Source organism: Frieseomelitta varia, unplaced genomic scaffold (genome assembly GCF_011392965.1).
Source record: "Frieseomelitta varia isolate USP_RPSP 00005682 unplaced genomic scaffold, Fvar_1.2 scaffold_168, whole genome shotgun sequence".
NCBI classification, from domain to species: domain Eukaryota; kingdom Metazoa; phylum Arthropoda; class Insecta; order Hymenoptera; family Apidae; genus Frieseomelitta; species Frieseomelitta varia.
In genome coordinates this window covers 31,563-48,388 of record NW_025109394.1, presented here as the reverse complement: position 1 = coordinate 48,388, position 16,826 = coordinate 31,563, and the positions used below count along the sequence as shown (strand labels likewise).

Sequence of the window (16,826 nt, the reverse complement as noted above, 5' to 3'; positions counted from 1 at the left end):
TTATATTTTATTAAATTGTATATAATATTTATTATATTTTATATTTATAAATTATATTTATTTATTATATAAATTTATATAAATTATAATGTTATAATAAATAAATTATATATAATATTTATAAATTATATTTATTTATTATATAAATTTATATAAATTATAATATTATAATAAATAAATTATATATAATATTTATAAATTATATATATTTATTATATAAATTTATATAAATTATAATATTATAATAAATAAATTATATATAATATTTAAAAATTATATATATTTATATAAATTGTAATATTATAATAAATAAATTATATATAATATTTATTATATATTATATTTATAAATTATATAAAATATGTATTATAATTATATATAATATTTATTATATTTTAAATTAAATTTGCTTATAATACTTATAATACGTAATACAATAGTTACTTTGGCGTTGATCATGTAGAAATTTTGTTGTATTATATTTTTCATTATATATAATATATATTATAATTATATATAATCATATATAATTTTAAATTATATATAATATATATTATAATTATACATAATATTTATTATATTTTATTAAATTATATTTATTTATAATGCTTGTAATACGTAATACAAAACAATAGTTACTTTGGCGTTGATCATGTAGAATTTTTGTTGTATTTCATGGTGATAAGTAAATGGCCTTTCTAAAAAGTGCGAATGGTTCGGTACGAGAAAAACTTTTCATGTCGATGGAGTTGCGACTTTTTCCTTCGACATTTACATACATAGACTTTATACAGAGTCATCTCATGAATCATTCAGGGACCAGTCAGACGTTCTTTTGCCTTTTTCAATTAGACAGTAATTTAAAGAATTGGAAAGCTAAATAACATCTATTTGGTGGATAAAATCATCCCTATTTTTAATTTCCGGGAGTTGCTTCTTGTTTATTGTCTTTTTGTCTCGTTGCATGTGTTTCAACTTACGCTTCCCCTAATTGCACAAGTTTGCTATATTATTTAAACAAATGATTCCTTTTTTTTAAATCTTTTCCATTTAATAATACTAATTACTAAAATTAAAAGGAAATTTACTAATAAAATTAATTACTATTAATAAAATTACTAAAATTACTAGTTACTAAAATTAAAAAAAATTGTGAAGTATTAAAAAACAAGCAAATTAGTGTCAAATATTTTTCTTAATTATTTCTCAGAGAAATTTCATTAATGTTGTTGTATGTTAAAAAAAAATTGCAATTTTATTACTATTTCTCGAAAATATTCTTTTAAACAGTCTCATCTCGTGTTTTCAACATCCGCGTGTAGTTTCGAATCTGGTGAATCTATCGTGTTAGAAAAATTCACGGGAACGAAGCCAGAAAGTTCCAGAAAGAGATCCAGATCCCAGAAACAAAGTTACGAAATGTTTAAAACAAAATTTAAGTTACGATATTAGAATTCCTTTCATCCAGCAATCGCATTAGGACCCCGCTACTGCCGTTAGTAGGAAAATGGACGAAGTTTCTTTTCAATCTTCTCTCCGTGATTTTTATTAATTCAGCCTATTAACCGAGAACATTTAAACTCACGTCGTCCAAGTTAAATGTTTAATTGCTTAAAATTTAGATTATTTCGCTTTTTAGCCTCGCATTCTTTTTTACTCAATTTTTACGAATGAAGTGAAAATCAAAGATCAAGTTACTTATGTCTAATAATATAATTTTAAAAAAATTCTAAGAAATTCTGAAAAATTTAATTTTAATTTGCCATTATATATTATATATATAAAAATATTATAATATATATATTATAATAGTATTATATGTATTATATACTATGTAATAAATATTATAATAAATATAAAAATAAATATTATAATAAATATAACATATATAGAATAGTATAATAGTATTATTATAGTATTATAATAATGTATATAATATATATAATAGTATAGTATAATAGTATTATATATATAATAGGATATAATAATGTATATAATACATATAATAGTATAGTATAATAGTATTATATATATTATATACTATATAATAAATATTATAATATATAACATATTATTATATATTATAATTAATTACAATTAACGTCGTTTGTAATAATCAAAATTATGATTCACCTAGCTGTATGAATTTTATTCGAAGTTCAGTGAAAATCTAAAACTATTAAATTATCATTATTATTGCAAATCAGTTTACAAGCACGATAGAAATAAATACGATGACAAAGTTTCAGTTGTTTCAACGAGAGTTCTCTAATTTCACCGGAGATTTGCCATCGATTTTGAAAGCGTTGATTAGAAGCGTTTTTTGATGGATAAATTCGAAGAAGAGAGTCGGTTTGGGCCGCTCGACCAGCGGCAATTCGATCTGACGAGAAAAAGATCCTCAGAAAGTCTCTGCGGTTGGCGAAACGTGGTTCTCGTTACTCGATACACCGGTCTCGTATCGTTACTCGTTGCACAATCGTTCGACTACGATCGTTTATGTATCCCACGACCGAAAAATCTCCGTGGAGATCGTCGACACGACGAGTCGATTTATCGATCGTTTAATGACAGATACGTACATCAGTACGATACACAATTATAAAGAAGTGAAGGATTTGATGCTTAGACGATGAGAAATTATAAAGGGAAAGAGATTAAGTATCTGTACTCGTGTAGAAGAAATTTTTTGCACTAAGATTCATCGTGAATTTGGATTTTATTTTTAACTGGTTCTTCATCTAATTCTATATAAATTTCGTCGTGATCAATAGTTTCATCAAAAGCACACAATTATTCACTAAAAAATTCCACTGTCCAACTTTTAACGCGTCCCACTACGATTTTAATTTTAATATTTCCCGATAATATCGACGAAGACACACGATCTTTCCATCAACTGTCTCTGTCTCGCGGCATTTGCAAAATCTCACTGTTTCCCAAGTTTTCCATATTTCTACCAGGCATTCGTTTCAATCTCCGTGAAAGGTTTGAAAAAAAAAAAAAAACTACCTCGGATATATCGAAATTAATCAAGTTGATACGCAACGAAATTTCGGAAAACTTCGTAAAAACGTAAATGGCAATGGATCATCGTGGCGAATTCGAAAATTCCCCCTCGACGCAGAGCGAGAAACGAGAGCCTCTGTTCGTGTCCGCTTGATCATGACCTCACTGGCGAGCAAAAAAATGGTATAATTCGAGTAATAACAGGCCGCGTTTTGACACGGTTCATTTGGCGGCGTAACCGTGGCCAACACGCAATTATCGCGAGCTATTAGTGAAAACGGCCCACGGCTAAATTCTTGACATACTTCCGATATGAGCCACCGTCCGTTTTAAGGGGGCGGAGGGAGGAGGGTGAAGGCTGACGAAATTTCGGCGAACGTCGAAACTTCTCGCTCCGAGCCACGCGAAGAAATTTCCCCACCCCTGAGGGCCGAGGAATTTCTTCCTTGTAATTAACGTTTAAGTAACAGAAAACTATGGCGACCAAGCGATGGAACTACACTTTAATTACCATTTTCGTTCCAGCGTCGTTCAGCTTCAGAGTCTCACGATTCTCGACGGATCAACGTCGATCGGAGGGACCAAAGTTTTTAGGGAAAGTTTCATTAATTGCATTGACACTTTTTGATGCACGATAGAGGGATTTTCTTTTTTTTTTTTTTAATTTTAATTACGTCTGTTAATTGACGGGCGATGGCCTCTTTGTGTATTTGCAGAACGAACGACAGTGTCACGACAGCAATGGAATTTCGTACTGTACTTCCGATAAATTTGCAAGTGTTTCTTTTGAAAACGTTTTTCACGATTAACATTCACATTTTACTTGGACTGGAATTTTAATCGGGGGATTTATGCAACAAAATTCAGTAGGCAGATGTGTATTTCATTTTATGAATTGTCGAGTTTCTACTAAATAATTTATTATCGTTATATTAGTGTTACCGTTTCTTTGTGTATTTTTTAAACAGCGTACGTTGAAATTGCAAGTTGGAAATTAAAGCGACGAGTCAACAAGTTACGAAAAGAGTCTAATAACATTCTAGAGACTCAAGATTTAATAACAGAATATTGCCATTACGAGAGTGTGCCCGTTTCTTACTAGTTCTCACATTTGTAATAGTAAAGACAGAGAAAGTTGCACAAGATAGAGTTTCCCTAACTCGACGTCGAAGAAACGTGTAAATTATTTATCTAATCTATTCTCTTCCTGCCATCATTTATCAATTTACTTTATACATTTTTATTTTACAATTTCAATGCAATAAAATAATCTGCAGAATTCGTGAGATTCGTAGAATTTGTTTCTAAAACTTTAGTAACAAATTTCACAATAACTTCACTACCAAATTTGTCATCGTTGTACGATAGAGTCAATTAACTTGTCAACCTTTTTTCGTTCCCCTTGACTAGAATCTTCCATGTAACCACGAATTAAACGTAAATCAATTTCACCTAAATGGATCTTGATCCTTAATTTCTTTTCCAATAAAAATGAAAGGACACGCGATAAAAATCACCGAGGGAAAGAAATGATTGCGATCAGCTCGTTCTCCATCGATTAACAGACTTGGTGACTTGTAGTTTGCAAACTGCAAAATTCTATCCAGCTAATGATATCATTTCGATCGTGCAAGGTGCAATTCCGGAAACGTTGTTCCCTGAAACGTGCAATCAAATACCGCGATAGTGCGCAAAATTACAAAACGGATAAAAATCAACGCGTTACATGTTGGTGGCAAGAATGGATCTAGTTTTTTGCCTGTGTGGCGACAATGGACATCGTAAATCGCGTTACACCGCGTAATGCCCTATATGGCGAATACAGCGACCCGACTGAATTATAGTTCTCGATGGGTTGTAACCGCAACCGCAACCATTAATGACACGCGTGATTGATACTCCTGATACATTGTTGGAAGCGTCGTCTCAGTCAGGTCGTTTCGGTATTTTTCTCTCTTTCTCTCTCTTTGTTGACCTGGCAAACGAGTAATTTTCGAAGGGTCCGAAAAGAATCGAAATTAGACTCGGTCCGCAAAGGCGTGAAAAACACAGTCGAACCGCGATAACTCGAAAACTCCTGCAAGACTCTGTAATTTCCTTCGTTCCTTTCACTCTTCACTGCGTGGATTTATTACGTTTCGCGATGTCGATTTATTTGTCACGTTTTTTAATGTGCGTTGACTTGCTTTCAAAGAAGTGCAGCCCCTCCAAGTAACTAAGAGATTGCAGGAATAAATTTTCGCCATAGATAATCGAGCTAGCGATTAATGATAAAGTTTTTAATCGTTCGAACATTTGGAAATTTCGATCATTCAATTTTTTTTTTAAATTTCTCTCATATAACACGATTTAGTTCTGTTTTCCATTTAATTGAAAATTTTACTTTCTTCTCAGTGATTGTTTTTGTAAAAATTTTGAAAGTTTATCAAACTACGTGAATCGTTATTTATTTCTTCTTATAAAAGTGCAATTCGCTTTCCTAATTTGTAAACTATGAATCATCTCTCATTCGGAAACTTCGAAGATCTTTTAGAATTCTTTCTTTTAAGGTTCAAGTTGCCAGTTCGATTGTACGAGGCATCTTTCGAGCCGCGTCATCGTACGTCGGAGAGATTTCAACGGAAACCCGATGCATTACGCTGGCAGATTACCGTTCGATCGTTTCTATTATTTCTTTTGTGAATCGTGCTTCGAATCGTGGTTGTTCCATCAAGCAATCATCTCCGAGAAGACTACAACAGCGCTAGGAAATTGCAGTGACTCGATGCTTTCCACGCGAAATCGATTCACGTCGATCTGCCCTGTGCCATTGTGATTCTCTATTTTTATCAATTACATTGACATTCGATCTAACAAACATGCACGTAGGCACGCTATTTCTTTTCCCTTTTGCGATATAATTTTCACGAATATTAGTCCCACACAATAATACTACAAACAATTTATTATCCCCATCAACGCCGCGTTTCTCTCTTTGACAGACACATTACCGACAGTTACCTAGACTCGGTCATTTGTTAACTAGGATTAATAATAAAACAATCAAACAATAAGAATACGGAATAAAAAAAAGAATTGCAAACCCTTCAAACTACCCGTTCGATTCGAATTTGGCGCGCTGGCGGTGGAGCGAAGATGGCGCCGCGGTGGGCACACTCGCGGACCTCGGTCGGTAAATTCGGAAGACGAGCCTAGTGACTCTACCACGCCCAATCGGAGTCGTCCGCGCGTCTATCTGCGTCTCTGTCGCACGTGCGGCGTCGGGTGGAGGCGTCGTTCTCCGGGTGTCCCGACATGTCCCCTCCACCTAACCTCCTCATCCGTGGCGGTGCATCGCGGCTCGCGAAGGAGCATGCCAGCCAGTCGGTTTTTATCCAGCGGATGGGACGGTGTGTGGCGGTCTGGCGCGAGTGGCAGCGGGTTCATACGATCGGACACAGTGCGAACCGTCCCTGGCTCCGTTCGTTACACGAAAGGAACGCGTCCGCGGCTGTATTCGTCTGAGAGACTCGAGGGAGGCGTGTCGTGCGCGTGTGTCGGTCCCCGAACGAGACAGACCGAGTGCGTGGTGTACAACCAGCGGCCAGGGAAGATCGAAGCTATCAGCGGAGGTGCAGGCGCTTGTCGGCCATTGCGCTTTCTTCGTGTCGCTGTTACGACCGCGCGGTGCTCTGCTATCGGTGCGTGTTGCGTTATACCGGGTGTGCTGAATGCCGTAACCTGAGGCCTCCCTTCTCTGCAGCAGCGGCCAGCCTCTACCCCCCGTCGTGAAGAAACCATCGTAAGACCGTTTATACCTGTCTCTTCTGTCTCGTAAACGACGTTCTCGTAACGCGTTCACTCGTGTCCGTGACGTGCGACACACGGCACACGCTCGGTCGGTAACACGGCGTCTCTCTCCCCTTTTCCATCCTTCGAATCCCTTTTCCTTCCGACAGGAGCTTACGACAGTACGTTTTGACTGAGCTACGTTCACGTCGAACGTGGCTTGTCGCGGGTTCGACGACTATTTTTCCGTGTCGTTTATATCGAGCCGTGCGTGTGACAGACTTTCGAAGCCGGCGTCTCGTCATCTCCGTCTTCGCAAAGTCACGTTTCCATCGCGAGAACATTTCGGCGGGCTTCTTTCGACGTCGCTCGAGAGTATTCTCTCTGTTGCTCAAATGCTTACGGTATTTCTTTTTTTTTTTTTTTTTAATTGTCACATCAGTTATTAGATTACGTAGACTTGTAAAAAATTAACACGTTTCTACGCGGCGAGGTAATTAAGATTACGGATAAAAGCCGATAATAAGCACAAAATTGTACGTAATACCTTTATATATAGTACTTTTTTTTATATATATATAATACTTTTATAGAGAAACCTACGAAACGTTCAAATATTTAAAAAATTAGCCGTTTCTTTAATTATATTCGAAAAGAATCCGCAGTCTAGCAACGACACCCAACAAATTTCGTAGATTTGTCTTTAATATGCAACGAGGGGTATAAAGGGAGGGGGGGGGGGATGCGTATACGACGGTATCAAATTAAGCTGTTCGCTCGAAATGCGGCGACTGGAAATTGTTTCCAGTCTGCGACGGATAAAAGGTCCCCACTGTGCGTCTCTCCCTATTTGATTCGATGCGCGCGTACAAGAGGCATTTTGTACACCGGGGCAACACGCGTCTGCCATTCCACAATGCTCGTCTCGATTCGCGGGTAAAAGTTCCTTCTCCCTTTCAATGAACTCGCCCGCACTGCCATCGGCGTTCATTGTCTCTCATTCAATCGCCCCTTTCATTGGCGTGGTTTCCGCGCCTACTCGCGTTGTTATTCGACTCGATACAGTTCGTCCGCGTATTTTTATATCATATACAATTTGCTTACTTGTACGTTGCCCTTACAGAAGCTGAGTTATTTAATCAGTAACATTATCTGATATTCATTGTCCTGTATTCTTCCTTTCGATGTTTCGCGATTCCTTCTCGCAGTCAGTCTCCAATAAGCGTGTTACATCGGATGTAAAGCGTCGCGTATTAACCCCTTGCGCTGGCAACTGGTTCGCGGACCATAACGAGTGACCGAACCGTATACAATAATTCGTCGCTTTTTTTTTCTTTTATATATATAGTTTATTATTAGTTTATTATTAGTTTATATATATAGTTTATTATTAGTTATATATATATATATATATATAGTTTAATTTATTTATTGAAGTTGAAATTTGCTTCTATTTTGGAGTTGAAATCGTAATTTCTACGAGTGTGACTCGATGTTGTAATATTATTTTTGGAGAGTACTCTTATAATATTGTTCAAAGAGAGATCAAGGATTTTAATTGGGAAATTATTTTAATGGGGAGGAAATTTAAGAAATATATAGGATGAGATCAACGATGTAACCATCGCGAGGTTATTTCTCGTTTAAACGATAAAAATTCTACAAAGGGAAATGATTGAGAGGATCGTAAAATGCTTGGGAGAAAGTAGCAGGGATTAATGAGAATTATGTAACTGATTAAGTAAATCAATTTCTGTGTATACTATAGCGAGGTGTAATGAAATGGCGTGTTGTCTATTTTAACTTTTAGTATCAAAAGCCATCGATATTTTTTTCGCGTTTGTCAAATGTTCTTCATGATTTTCTTTTTTTTTTTTATTCTTGTGTTACTTTAAAACTGCGTTACGTTACGCTGCAGTTTAATTTTTAGTATTTTTCATAAAAATTCTTCATTCTTACTTTCAATATAATAATAATATATAAATAATATTTAATATAATAATATTTCAATATAATAATAATATATAAATAATATATAATATAATAATACTTCAATATAACAATAATATACGCTTTTCAATTGAGAAATTAACAAGTTCAAATTTATAACATTTATAGCACAGTGATTTCATGGCGTGATGATAATGTAACTAAGAATTCGAAAAGATTTTCAACTCTCAAAGTTGCCAATTTTAAATTTAATAAATCTCTAAATTTAATCTTTAGATCTAATTGCCGATCATAAATTTAATATCGTTGAATGAAAAAATTTCGAAGAATTATCAATGATTCGAGGTATCGTAAATAACGTAATGTAGTTATAGTTGGGTAACGACAAATCGTCGACGATTATCAATGGTTAGAAATATCGACGTCTGATCAAGAGATCGCGTGTCGAAGAGGCTGTGGCCCGCCTCCAGGCATACCGATATCCATTTCCGATGGAGGAACATGTCGGTGCCATTACCTTGAAAACTCGCCTTTGATCCTGGGAAAAGCACAGCCCCGACGTTGTCGTTCGTTTTTCTTTTTTTTTTTTTCCCCATGCTTTCCCCGACAACCAGGTATAAGATTCTTGAAATGCCTCGTCGCATGGTGTTGCATTGTTCGGTGTTTGCTTCTGCAAACTCTCTGACGCAAACACCGGGCAAATATAGGTAAACAATTTGCATCTTGACAATGGTAATTCGCGGTTGAAAATTTTCCATCAATCGGAACGTGAAAAGAAACGATCAAAGTTGCCCTGAGAGGCAGGCGTTACACAGAGTTTACGATAGAAATCAAATGGATGTGTTTCGTGTGTCCAAGAATCAATTTTCCATTCTAAGAGGATTTTTTTTTTGGTATCTCGTTTGTGGTTCTACGCCATGGTGGGCGTCGATGTTTGTATTTCCTCCGGCCAGATGAATTTTTTCCACAGCTATCTACGTATGTTCAGGCCATGTATCAGGTTGAAGATTGTGATTTCTTTTAATACAATTGGATGTTTCAGTGATTCTCTGTTTGTTCGATCGTTCTAAAGTGGCGCAGATCCACCGATAGATAGTTAGATTTACATTTGAAAGGATCTTCGTTTCCGTATTACCGAGTTGCGTGTTTCCTGCGCGCGTGCCATTGGTACTTTTTTTATCGTCGCTGCTTGTCGCTGCTTGTTGTTGATAGCTTCTTCCTGCCCGACAAAAAGCCATTCATGCTCATACGGAGGAATTAAATTCTGTCTCTTTCTCTACGCCCCCTCTCGCCACTCTTGTTTCCCTTTCTACGCGCACGTTCCCTTTTTTTTTTTTTTAACAAATCCTCCTGCTTCCCTCTTTGAAAATCTCCCTTTATCAATCTCCTCCCTCTCTCCCGAATTTCGTCGTCCCACCTGCCCTTCAACAATTGCCTTTCAACTCTCAATTAACGGTGTTCCGTACACTTGCTCTCCCGTTTACAAAATACAAATAACGCGAGACCTGCCTTATCTTATCTCGAGACGCGTACGAGAGATAATTCTGTACTTTTTGTACAGAAAATCACTTGATGCTGTGCGAGACTGTACGCCAGTTTTCCCTCGTTTTCACGTACGAAACGCATTTACCGAGACATCACGGATGTCGGGCTTTCATCGGATGTCAATGTTCCCATACATGTATATACAGGGTGTCCCACGTGACACTATTCACGATTTTTTTCAAGTACTCGCGGCAATCTGACAAGAAAAAAAAAAAATGTTTCGAACAAAAGTTGATCAGTTTTCCATTGGCTGTACAAAAATTTCAAAAAAATTCTTTTCCTTTTTCGATAACTGTCAAGATCACTTTCGTGTTTTTAAATGGCACTTTATATTTCCGACTTGATAGTGGTTGTATCTAGATGTTGAAATTTTCATTTCTTTGCCTTCGAGATCATCCAAAGTTATACTAGGTCGTTGAGATTTGTCTAGATACGAGCTACAATACTACCGTGCCAAAAAGTACAAAGTTTTAAATGTAAATTTTTTTTCTTATTAAATTTTGTTAAATTAGTTTTTAAATATAAATTTCTTGAAATTTTTTTCTCCGTTGCACTGTATTAGTCAATAGAAAACTTGATCGATCTTCGTTTAAAGCGTTTCTTTTCTTATCCCAAGTACTTGAAAAAATCGTGAAAAGTGTTACGTGGGACACCCTGTATATATACACACACACACACACACACAGACACACTTGCGGTATAAGTACGTGCAACGACCGCCGTCACTTGATTGATCGATCATTGGCAGTTTCTATTTCCGCTCATAATCCGACGAGCCGCGAACCAGCGAACGACAGAAAACAAATATCTCTCCGGGTAGGTTTGTCCGGGACCGTATACTCTCCTAACCTATTGTGCCACGACGACTGAGCATTTTATTTCCTCTCGGCACGATGATTGTTTCAACGGTTGAAAATGGAGAACGCCGGCGGAAGCAGAACGTTACCGTTACGTGGATGCAACATTGATATTTCGAGGGGAACGCGAAACTTAGGATTCCTGTCCTTTGAAAATATATTGTGAAATATAATATATAAATAAAATATATTAAAATAGATTGTGAAATATAATATATAAATGAAATATACTAAAATATATTATGAAATATAATATATAAATAAAATATATTAAAACATATTGTGAAATATAATGTATAAATAGAATATATTAAAATATATTGTAAAATATAATATGCAAATAAAATATACTAAACTATATTCTGAAATATACAAATAAAATATATTAAAATATATTGTGAAATATATAAATAAAATATATTAAAATATATTGTGAAATATAATATATAACTAAAATATATTAAAATATATTGTAGAATATAATTGTCTCATAAATTATTACATAAATTGTTGATGAGCAAATACTGTTCCTTTTTTGAATTTACGTTGGACTTTAGTATAAACTCCCATCTCTGTATCTATCGTAGATGTGTTTTTATAAAACATTTAAAAACTTAATTTGCATCGTCGTTAGACACGAGTTTCATGATCGTATAAATTAATATATACGCATATATTATAAATATTATATTATATATAAATATTATAAATAATATAATAATAATATAAATAATATAAATTATAAATATTATATTATACTGGACTTTAGTATAAACTCCCACCTCTGTATCTATCGTAGATGTGTTTTTATAAAACATTTAAAAATTTAATTTGTATCGTCGTTAGACACAAGTTTCATGATCGTATAAATTAGTATATACGCATATATTATAAATATTATATTATATATAAATATTGTAAATAATATAATAATAATATAAATAATATAAATTATAAATATACATAAATATCATAAATAATACATAAATATAAATAATATAAATTATAAATATTATATTATACATAAATATTATAATATATATATATATATTATAACATAAATATTAAATATTATAAACACGGTCCCACTCGTTATCAATGCAATGGATAACTAATTGTTCAAACATTCGTACAATTTCCGTGCCACGAAATATTTATTCGATAAAATTTACGCGAATTCTTTGTTATTTATGATTTGACACACAGTCAAATTATTTAACAGTAATATATTGTTAACAAATAATAATTGAATTATAATTAACAAACTGATAAACAGCGAAAATTGATCGCTTTCACTTCCATCACAGGGACCCCAAGCTTGTGAAATTCATTTCATTTCTCTGGTGTTAAAGATACGGTTCCAATTACATTTTTAAATGGCCGCTTGGTGTCTCAACCAATTCGTGGAACTATTTTTTCGTAGAGCGGGATTTAAAACAGCAAGCGACGATGTTCATTGACGGAACGATGTGAAATCATAACCAGTTTATGTTACACACCACTGTATCGGTGGCGCTTTCCTCCTTCCTCGTTCAAACAAACAAAACGGTGCCATTCAGTCTGCCCGGTGATTAATACGATCGGCGTTTTACTCGAGACACCTGCAGCAGAGTGTTTGTGCGCGTGTGTGTGTGTCACAGATCACTTACGTCTTACGTGAAAAGGGATATTACGTTACGTCTAGACCGAGTGATCGAACTGTCCACTCGACGCTGCGAAATGAAATTTCCACCTTCGAGAATCGAAAGTTGTCGCCTCGGATTATTTTATCGAGAGTAACGTTACGAGGATAATTTTTTATTTTTTATTTTTTTTTTTTTTGTAATAAAGTTTGCACATCACAGGATATATTTATCGAAAATAACATTACGAGGTTGAAAAGGCATTTTTCTCTTTTCCTTTTTTTTTTTTTTTAATAATTAAGCTTCACGCCATTTCACGCGTAGCATTACACAGAGTATAAAGTTCCTGGCATGCTATATCCTTCGCGTTAAACACTGACGATAAAATTCTCAAACGTTACAATCACATTATCCTCTGTTATTGTTCTACAATTTTATATTCTTGTCATCATATCAACGCTATTAGCCTCCAACTTTACGATCAGATGCAAAAATCGCGTTAAAAACCAGCCCGGAGGCTTGCAATTAGACGCGTTTTTTTCTGTCGGTTCAAGCACGGAACGCAAACATCTGTAAACGTGTCGTCGCGTATCAAAGTGGGAAGAATTTTTTAATCAGCAAGGCGAACACAGGTGAATCGGGGAAAATTACCCGACCATCGTTGTTTCGTTCGCGGCGTTTCGATTGTCGTTTGCTCACCGCTTCGTAATCCGGTACCGGAATCGTCGAGAGAAAGCGTTTTAACCCCTAGCGCTGGCAACTGACTGCGGACCATAACGAGCGGCCATATTTGAGAATATTCAGTGCCGCTAATTTTAACTTTTCTTTTTTTTTTTTTTTTGGTCCCAAAAAGTTTCGAAACGTCGTTGAAATGACGTACAAATAAACCGTGTCAATCCGACTGCAAAAGGTATAACAGTTTCTTTGCAAAAAATTCCCCAACAAAGTTAAAAAAAAAAAACACGCACTTGCAATTTTATGAAAAAACGATTCTCGACGTGCGTGGCACGTCATTCAAGCGCAAGAGGTTAACCACTAACCGATTGCGGACCATAACGAGTGACCAAAACCGTATACAATAATTCGTTGCTTGCTTTTTGTACTCGTCGGTACGTTATCACCATAGATAGAAATTATTGAGATGTAATAAATTTATTACTTGTTTTGCCTATTTTCTTTTACTTAAATATACTTAAACACTGAGAAAATATTGCAATTTTAGGATAAATGATTCTCGACGTGCGTGGCACGTCATTCCAGCGCAAGAGGTTAACCACTAACCGATTGCGGACCATAACGAGTGACCAAAACTGCATACAATAATTCGTCGCTTGCTTTTTCTACTCGTCGGTACGTTATCATNCATAGATAGAAATTATTGAGAAGCAATAAATTTATATTATTTGTTTTGCCTGTTTTGTTTTACATAAATATACTTGAACACTGAGAAAATATTGCAATTTTGGGATAAATGATTCTCGACGTGCGTGGCACGTCATTCAAGCGCAAGAGGTTAAAAACTTTTAACGATCTTCCTCTTCCGCCCACCAACTCCCACTCCTTTACCACCCCTCCACCCCTTTTTTCGCCTGTTACTTAATTTAGAGCCCGTGTCGGGTTACCCATTCGTTAGCCGTCGCAGTTTAATAGGATTTACCGGTGTAATGCAGCAACCCTGTAAGAGCCACTTTGATGAGAATCCATCTAGTTTGAATCTAATTCCACTGGAAGTCCGTTCGACTCCGGCTATCCTCGTGATTGGGTCGTACCCGGCGGCACGAGGGATCTAGGGGATCTAGAGAGAGATTATATATATATATCACATATATACAGAGTGTTTCGTAACTTGTGGGACCTACTTTGGCAGCTGATTGTACGCCTAAAAATAATGGAAAAAAGTCATATAAATATATGTCCTATTTGTCGTCGTTTATCAGATATAGTGAATTTTACAAACGAGCAAACTCTAGTAAGCTAGTTTTACCAGGGATGGTACATTCAATTTTCATAATAATCATAACTGGGATGAAGAAAACCCACGTGTTATTGTGCATTCAAGACATCAACACCAGTTTAGTTGAAACGTATCGGCAGGAATAATTGATAAATTTTTAATTAGACCTTTTGTTCTTGATGGGAAACTAACAGGCACAAAGTACGTTGATTTTTTTGAGCACGCGTTCACACGAAATATTAGAGGAAGTTCCAGTCGATATTAGATTATTCGCGGTTTATGCATGATGGAGCTCCGCCGCATTTTAGCCGAGTGGCCAGGCAATTTTTAAATCGACACTTTGCAAATAAATGGATTGGTCGTGGAGGTTCTATTGCATGGCCTGCTCGTTCTCCGGATTTGAATCCATTAGATTTTCATTTGTGGGGACATTGAAAATCTATTGTATACGCAACGTTGATTGAAAATGCTAAATGAAATATTACGAAATAAATTCGAGAAACAGCAGGAATGATAGAGAGAGTCCACCAGATGAATGACAAGACGCGTGCAGGCTTGTCTTCAAATGCAAGAGTGGTCATTTCGAGCATCTTTTGTAAAAGATTAATTAAAACAGAGAATTCATTACATCTCATAAACGAAGACAGATGGGACATATATTTATATGACTTTTTTTTTCATTATTTTTAGGCGTACAATCAGCTCCCGAAGTTACGAAACACCCTGTATATGTGACGATGAAATCTAGAGTGTTCTCGGACGATTAGATTATTCGCGAAAGCATTTTTGTTGCGGAGGCATTTTTTTTTTTTTTTCTTTTAAATTTTGATGTAAATTCTGACACGTTACTCTCACAAACGATATGTTACAGTGTGTCTGAGTAAGATTGGCAAATGTCGAAATGAAGAGATTCGGATTAACGCGGCAGGCGTTAAATATTCAACTTGCAAGAAGAGACGCAATGTACGTGCGTGCGTTCTCAATTTATGTACATCCATTCTTTTCTGTGTACGCGGAGCATACTCGTTCCACGTGGATTCGTTTTACGCGAATGAAAACCATGCGTAAATAGAGTTTGAAGGTCGGTACAAAAAAGAGAAAATCGAATATTGGAGAAGCTGCAATATTTATTCGTATTAAATTAAATATTAAATATAATATTTTTCATATATAATATTTATATATTTATGTAGAACAACGGAAAATTGAAAAGCTGAAAATTGAAATATATTTGTTTCACGTAGGTTAACAAAAAATAATAATAATAATAATAACGACATTTCAGAAAACAAAAGTAAATTTTATTAACTTTTGAAACTATTAATTTTTCGATCCTGTTAGGACTTTTTTTCCATGTTTCGATGAGTAGTATCTACCTTATAAATTCTAGAAGTTATGAACCCTCTTTTCTATTCACAGATTCCTATGTATATTCACACATAAAATTCTTACTCTCTATGTCGCCTAGTGATTTTCGTCACCGTTTAAGAGAGTATAATTTTAGATAAATCTTCACATTCAAATATAATCACCATAAACCTTATCTTATATTATAATTTATTTCTAACAAAAAAAAAATACTACAAACAAAGCTCCATAATTTTATTTAAATCTTACAATATCAACCATATAATAAATTATTTATTATTTGATATTACAACAACGTTTAACTCAAATATTTAAATTAATTCCATTTTAATTTTACATTGCAAGCTAGATATTTCTGTACGTACGTTCAATATTACTCAATTTCGTTCGTAACTTCAAAATTAAAAGTTTCATCTACGCATGATTTATTATTCGCTGAATTAGTTCAGAGAATATAGCAAGTAGACTATGCCAAATACAACAACTTGCCAAATTACGAGATAATTTGCAAAACAAGCAATTGAAAAAATCATCGGAAATATATCACATTGTATCCATCATTGAAGAGGAATATATATTTTTATTTTTTATTACGAAACATCTTTTTATTATGAAACGTTTATTTCATTGCGGAATATTTTTCCTTTTTTATATAAAAATTATTATTATTTATATAATATCTTTTTATTATTAAAAATTATATTATTATTATTTATATAATATCTTTTTATTATTAAAAATTATATTATTATT

The 16,826-nt window shown here is 34.5% G+C and overlaps 1 protein-coding gene across 1 annotated transcript in view; it reads left to right on the top strand.

Moving 5' to 3' along the window:
- The first annotated feature begins 6,257 nt into the window (after positions 1-6,257).
- LOC122538604 (G protein-coupled receptor kinase 2) overlaps positions 6,258-16,826 on the top strand; it is a 42,015-nt gene continuing 31,446 nt past the window's right edge. Inside the window, exon 1 of the mRNA XM_043672833.1 lies at positions 6,258-6,790. The gene's annotated coding sequence lies outside the window, so the exon portion shown is untranslated. The remainder of the gene's footprint in view (positions 6,791-16,826) is intronic.